This window comes from Dipodomys spectabilis, unplaced genomic scaffold (assembly GCF_019054845.1).
Source record: "Dipodomys spectabilis isolate Male_0828 unplaced genomic scaffold, ASM1905484v1 ptg000115l, whole genome shotgun sequence".
Taxonomy (NCBI): Eukaryota; Metazoa; Chordata; class Mammalia; order Rodentia; family Heteromyidae; genus Dipodomys; species Dipodomys spectabilis.
In genome coordinates, this window is record NW_024870792.1 from 13474741 (window position 1) to 13482596 (window position 7856).

Genomic DNA, 7856 nt, shown 5'->3' on the forward strand with positions numbered 1-7856 from the left:
GTTAAATAGCCAATCATATTATAAACTTCTATCTCAGTATATCATCTGCTTTGTATTATTAGAAAAGTTATATAAAATTTAAAAAGAAACTTATAAGGAGTTCTTAAAGTTACTTGCTTTCTTTCAAGGTAAGAATCTGAGACATAGGAAGTGGCACTGTGGTTCAAGTGGTAGAGCACTCACCTTGAGTTGAAGAGCTCAGGGATAGAGCTCAGGCCCAGAGTTCAAGCCCACGACTGAAAAAAAAAAGAATTCTGATATATAATAAAGTTTCAATGACTAGAATACCTCCCCTTCCCTTCCTCCAAAAATCACTCTCACTAGCAATCTTTGTCAACTTGGGCAGGTTTCTAAGCCTCCATCTATTTACTTTTGAACAACTTCTCCAAACCATCCTTTTCTCTACATTACGACTGTCAAGACTTTTGCTTAGACTACTATCTCTGATCTAATTAATTACTTCTGTTTCCTGAGCCCATATCTGTCCTTTCTCCAGCTAGTATCCAACTATAGACAGATTTTATCTTTAGCATCTTGGCCTAATCATATTCCTCCCTTATTCAGAATCCTTTAATAACACTCAACATATGAAAAAAGGATAAAGCCTATCTGCCTTAGTATTTCACGAAAGTACCTTTAAAATCTGGCACCTGTATGCCATTCCTGTCTCTTTTCCCATCATTCCCATTCTCCTATCCTAGGAATTGAAAAAATGTTCTATGCTTAGTAGACTATTTGTTGCTTGCATTAAGACATAGAAATACAGAAAGGTTAAGTGACATGTTACACCAATACAGCTGCTATAGCTAACAACCAATTATTTTCTATTTTCCTATTTTCTCTGTATTGATATTACAAAGCCCAGTGCTGGCTCAAATACAAACTAATTCTTAGAGAGTTTCCTGATCCACTAACCTTCTACTTCATAATCTGGAAATTAAAAGGGTTTGACTAGACTATTTAGTCTCCAAATATTCCCTAAAGCCCCTGCTATAAAGCATTGTACAATTTCATTGTGCTTTTATAAATGATTATTTCATTCCATTGTGATAAATTTCATACTTCTCAGAAATATACTATTCATATTATTTTAGCTCAATTTTTAAAATGAATATTTGCATGAACACTCAGGGACTATAACTTCTTCCTATCATTCAGAGCAAGAGCAGAACCTCAAAAGGACAAGATAAAGCATAAAATCCCTTACAGCCCTTATTAAGATAGAGAGTTCTTATCAAGATAGATGTTCAAAATCTATCTTGAGAGCGGGGATCTGAACCTCTCATTTCTGCTCTCATTTCTGCCTGATGAAAGGACTATTATCTAGAGCTACATATATTTGTTAGACTTCCAAGACAACAAAAATATTTTAAAACTTATAATAACCTCTTCTAATATGTACATAGTACTTACCACTAGAAAAACGGTCTAAATGGTCTTCATATCTAAATTAGTAAGCTGTGCATCAAGAGTATATGATTCTGTGCTTAAGAATGGCATAACTTGTTTAAGAAAACTAACAATTAACAAATACCAGGAAGCTGAAATGTGAAGTATCTGGGGAGTAAAATCAAGGCAAAAAGTAGACAAATGAATAGAGGAAGAGTGCGAGAATGCAGTCATAATATTATATATATAGATATATATGTGTGTGTGTGTGTGTGTGTGTGTGTGTGTGTGTGTATATGTGAAAATGAATATGAAAATGGAACTAGAAAAATTGAGGGGATGGGTAAAGTCAGAAGAGATGGGGGAACAAATGAAGGGGTAACACTGGTTAAGAGGTGTTACACTCATAAACTGACATGTTTAATTGAAATCCCTTTGTATTACTACTTAAAGACAACAAAAATGATAAAAATAAAGAACAGCAACAGAATCCAATTATTTGCCTCTGTGTAAAGAAGAAAAATTGTCCAGTGGAGAACATCTCAGGATGTCTACCTAACACAGATGCTTTACTATGAAAAGTCCACCAACTTTTCCTCAGCAATACATTTTGGACTCTGTACATTGTTTACAGTTGATCATTTCAAAGGTAGAAACTGTTCATCTCATAATCACCTCATTGGCTGAGTTGTTACTATCAATATTTATAATAATTTAGTCAAGGGATAGTAGCTTAGCTAGTCAGAAGCACTGACTGGAAGGCCATGCAAGGAATCGACACCATATGTATTTTGAAGGATCAAGAGATGGAAGGGGAAAGGGGGGTAGATAGAGGAGATAGTGAGAAAGGAGAAAGTGAGATTTCTATTCTTCAACTTTGTTTAAAATGTCTACGTTCTGATAAATCCTCCTTAATTCAGTCTTAGTTGGTACTTGATAGTTAATTATAGTGCATACTTCTTTGAGGACCTAATGACTCTTAGAAGGGTCCATGGATCCTTCTTAATCTTTCTTATAATAAACTAATGTGGTATCTGACAATTCTTTCCAACATTTGCAAAAGTAGGGAAGAGTTTTTTTTCACTAGATATAGAACAGTCATCTCTTTCCATAAGTAATACTTTGTAGTTTTACATCAATTATATTTAAGATGTCTTTTCTTAATCTGTAAACAAAGTCACTGTCCGACCAAGTTATCTTTGAAAAATAAAAAGAATACAGAATAGTTTTATCCTTTCTCTCTTTTCACTGCTGAAACTAAGCTCTAATTCTACTTGCATTATTATAATGGATCTATTATTTCATATTGAAAGGACTTGTTATTTATTATTATTCCTTTAGCCCAGGAGAGAATCAGACTACTTAAAAATGCCTTTTTTTAAAAAAAAATAAGATTTAATAAACTAGCATTGGAAAAACTGGTGGTCTTTATTACAGAGCTCAGCATGAACCTTGCTTCATGATTCAAAATATTGGCAGGAGCCACAAGGTGAGCCAGCAGATGACCAGCCACACAGAATGTGTCAACTACCAACAGAGTTATGCCTGAACTGACATTCAGACATAAAACAACATGGCTTTTACTTCATGCATGCCCCTAATCCTCTTGTATTATGATTCTTACATTCCACATAAAGGTGAAGGTAGGCTTGCAAGGAATTTGAGGTATTGTATTTCTAGTGTAGTTAACTCAATATAAAGGAAACCCAGTGAACTATGCTTGATATATGCTAATATCATTTTATCAGTGAGAAAATAACAAACCTGCAATCATAATTTTCTTGGCTTGGCAAGTTATTCATGGATTTCTACAAGACAAATTATAACATGATCAATTTTAGCTTCCACATCTTTTTCTCATCATACCACAGCCTTTCATACACATTAAGTACTCATTAATATTGGTGAATTGGACTTAATTTAATTCAGTGATATACTTTACAACCCACGATCAGGCACTTGAACTAATCCCTTTTTATTCATGCCAAAGTCCCTTGACCATCAAATTGAGCCCCATATTTAGTTTCATTTCTTTCTTTACCCAGCTCTTTCTTGAGTAATTGACAGTATTATAGAACAAGTAGTGGTTAGTTCCCATGATTTTTTAACCTGTTGAGATTGTTAAGACAGTGTCTGTAAATAGCTTGAACATCTGAAGTAGTCATCTAAAAGGAATCTATTTACTAGAGTTGAATCACATTTGTTTGAAGACATAATGCATACAACATTTACTCTGTTTTATACTTTGGTATTTGCAAAGTTTCCCTTGCTTGCAGAGCTCATTTTTTATATTGTCTATTAATGAAGCTGTTTTCTCCAACACCATTTCTTAATGTTTGAGAAGTCATGGCCTCTCATGAGACCCTTTGGAAGCTATGTAACCCTTCAACAAATATAAACAAACATGCATTGCATACGATTTTAAAGGAATTGGGAATCTTTGTAGCCAGTCTGCAGATTATCTGGAAGCCTAATATACTCTAACTTATGACTTCCCTTCTTATTTAATAATGATATTTATAAATGAGAATAATTGCAATCCCTAAAACAGCCCCAAATTCGATTATATCACACTAATTTCCCCTTTTGAGGTGGGTATCAAATTTTTTAAAGACCTACAAGCATCCACACAAGTCAGAGACTATCATTTTAACTCTGTTGTAATGGAAGGCTGCCTTCTCTCAGGTAAGCTGTTTTATTTTCATTTACATTTTGCCAACCCTCCTGGTATTCTAACATAGGGCTTTGTATGTAGTCGTTTCCTAATGTACATTTTTCAAACAAGTTTTATATTTCTACCTAGAAAGAGATTTTTTTTTTCTTTATGAAAATCTTCTTAATTTTTCCATTTGATCCACAGGATCAGGTGGTTCTGATCTAATGTAAAGGTTTGAATATTGCATGCAACCTCCCAACAAGGAAGAGATTTCTGTTTTAGTAATTGAACTGGATTGCATTAAGAAAGGAGATTCCAACAGTTTTTGTTTTTATAAAAATGTCTTATTTTGCATGTTTTCTTTCAGACCATAAAATCTGCATTGATTGCCCATCACCTAGATTGAAAAGTGAGTTTCTGATTTTTTATTTGTTCTGGCATGAAATTGAATACATCTGTTTTGCCATGTTTTACCTGTCTTACCTTTTTTACTCATTATTACAGTTTTTCTGCCCAAACATTTACAACCAAAGATATTTTAAAATCTTTATCCTTATTTTTAAAAGTAAAAATACTTTAAAAATAAATTCATTGTGCTTAAAACTCAGGTAAAATAAATTCAGTAAAAATGGTATATTCTTAAGGTGTGAATAAAACCTCATAGCTTTCTGGTCTTTTTCTTCCATTTGGTTTGATTTGTTTCTTTTCATATAAAACAATTCAGCCAGCTATTAGTGGTTCACACCTGTAATCCTAGCTATTCAGAAGGATGAGGTTTAAGGATGGAGAACAAAGCCAGCCTCAGCCTCGGCAGGAAAGTTTTTGAGACTCTTATCTTCACTATGCTACCCAAAAAAAACTGGAAGTGGAGCTATAAATCAAATGGTAGAGCTCTAGTCTTGAGTGGAAAAGAAGCTCAGGGAGAGCTCCTAGGCCCTGAGTTCAAGCCCCAGAAACAGCACACACACACACACACACACACACACATTTATACAGACCTGTTTGAAAACTCGCTTCTCTTCCATGCGGTTATGGAGAAGATATGACATTTTACTAAAGCAGTGCCAGGTCCTTTCATCACTATGATGATGCTATGGCTCTGGAGCCTTTGTCCAGATCATACAGTGTGGACCTTGTCCTGAATGAGCTCCACTTTGGGAATAAACCAAAGCCTGTTCATCAGCTCCATTCAGCTGAAGACTGGAAACTCCAAATGAAGGACTTATATTTCCAAACTATGATGTTCTGTGCCCAGAAGATGAAGATTTCATAGGAAAACAAACCGGCACTGAGCTGGGACAGAAGTTGAGCATATTCTGAAATTTTACTGAATCTCTTTCTTCCTCACATCACTTTTTCCTTTTTGGGGCTGCAGCTTTCTAGCTACTAAATGAGCCTTAAAATTCTTAGTCTCAGAGATTCTTGAAACTTTTCCTTTGTCGCCCAAGATCTTCTGGACGTCCTGGACGTCCTGGAAGGAAGAGTTGGCACTGGGATAATTTTATTTCTTTCTGGGTTTGGACACTGGATACAAGAACTGTGTAGCTGTTTTGAGTGTATGTGTGTGTGTGTGTGTATGAGTGTGTAAGGGCCAGAAGTTTCATGTATTCGTTATCATTGTACTATAACCAGTGTTCAGAAAAAATGGAACCATGCCAAAAAGTTAAAGGCACTAATACTGAAATGGATCACTCTTCTGTTAGCACTGACCATTTAAATGAGCATTGCTTTGTTTTCTAATTAAAAAAAAAGCTCACAAGCAAAGTTAATACACTCTTTTAGTTCTGTTTTTTTCCTTAATAAAAGAGCGGGTGATCAGAAGAGGGCCAGCTGGAACCATGTAATTTAGGTGCCTCAAGCTGTCTTTTTCATAATTACTGCATGAATACATCTTAGCATCATTAGAATGTAACTTAAAATATATCCACACATGCTAAAACATTCCTTGAAGTGTAAACTCCTATGTAAAATAATGCTAGACACCACAATAAAAGAAGTCAACTGTGTTAAAATACAAGGTGAAAATTAATAAGAAAACATTCTTGGAGTTACTTTTTAGCATTCTCAATATTGTGCAACTGCAAAGCTATCAAACTTTTGGATTCACTCTACATATGTAACTGGAAACTTCTAATTTGGCCAGTCATTTTAAACCATTTTTTCAATTGTTCAGTTTTCTTTCTTAAATAAAATATAGCAACTGAAGATATTAATTATGTACTACATGAAATAATCGTTCATGGAGAAAAATAAGCTGATATTGTAAAGCAAATTTGTGATGAGTTGAACTATTCTTTCCAAAATTATCACTAGGAGGGATAAATTGTTTGGAAGTATTTCTTTTGCAAAATAGCTAGAAACTTCATGTAACTTCATATGAAGTTACAACTAAATCTAGCTGTAGCTAAATTTAGCTTCCTAAATCTTCCTAATTATATTTTCAATTATATGCACATTTAATGGGAACTGCAAAGTAATTACTAACTCTAGAATAGTACAGTATACACACATTTATTTTTGTTTAAAACAACACAGCTGTCCCTCTGAGAGCCTTCAGGAGGTGAAACTACATGACTCACTAATGTGGGAAGTTCAGCATTGATGGCTAACACATGAGATTTTTTTCCACCACTTGCTCTTTACATTTAGCAGCAAATGGCTAAGTTTGGAAATGCTGCATCTTTCTATTTAAAAATATAGTAGTAGCACTGCAATTTGAAGACTTCTTTTATAGTCAGCAAAAATTTTTAGTTCTGAGATTAAAATGGGGTGTGAAAAAAGCCATCGCCTCTAACTACTGTACATTTTATTTATTTTTAAATAGTTATAAAAGCACGAACCTTTGGAGAAATTATGGATGTTTGACCGCATAGTCTTCAGAGATTTTCCTTCGATATCAGATGAGTTATATCCTGGGATTTTAACAAGTTACATGACATCATGATTATAATAAGACATTGCTCCTACCACAAAGGAAAAAGTTGGCATTCTACCCAGTTGACTTACATCACAAGTGATGACATTTATCCAGAAAACTTGGGGTGATAAGAAAGGACGAAGGACAAATCATAAGCAACATCTAAGGTACAGAGGTTGTTTCAGACTCTGGATTCCCATAGCCACTTAACTCAACCTTTGTCGTCTCTTGAAGGTCATGGTGATGATCAGAAATTTGTTGCAGTGATGGAATAATAACCATGTCTAGAAAATGGGCAGTCCATGATCCAGTGCAGAATCCTGGACATTGAGATGATTGCAATTACTAGCAGGAGACTGATGACGATTACTGCACCTGCCATTCTTGCACTGCTGCTCACCTCCTTTGGGTTCCTTTGGAAATGCCTGTGAATACAAACTTCACTTTCCAAAGCCACATCTGTGTTAGTTCCTTCATGTGCCAGTCCCACATTTCCTATCTGCACAGAGTAAAGAAATACCTGAAGATTTGTATACTTGACCACTGACTGTGGGTGGAAAACATCCCTGCTCCCAGCACTGAAAGGGCAACCTATGTGCTGGCCCCCCACCTGGAGAACAACATCTCCCCAGGACATGGCTTAGCCTTGCATTCTGGCTTTGGCCTCCTTTCCTTTCCAGTCACATTGACTGCTTCTCTACTTTTCTTGAAGATATTTCTTAGTAAATTACTTTCTCACAAATTCTCCAGAGATGTTTCTGGGAAACCTGAATCTAAGGTAGTAATGAAAAAAAAGAAAGAAGCATAGAAGAGAGGTATAATTGTTAAGCTCTTTTGTTAACTTGACTGGGAAAGCGGTGCCCAGATATTTGGTTATTATTTCTAGGTATACCT

General features: G+C 35.0%; 1 long non-coding RNA gene across 1 annotated transcript; it reads right to left on the bottom strand.

Moving 5' to 3' along the window:
• Positions 1–201: 201 nt before the first annotated feature.
• On the bottom strand, positions 202–6950 carry LOC122114966. Its single transcript, XR_006148676.1, has 3 exons — positions 6886–6950; positions 3154–3197; positions 202–236 (listed from the first exon to the last, which is right to left on the bottom strand). It is a non-coding gene; the product is annotated as an uncharacterized LOC122114966 (long non-coding RNA).
• Positions 6951–7856: the final 906 nt, after the last annotated feature.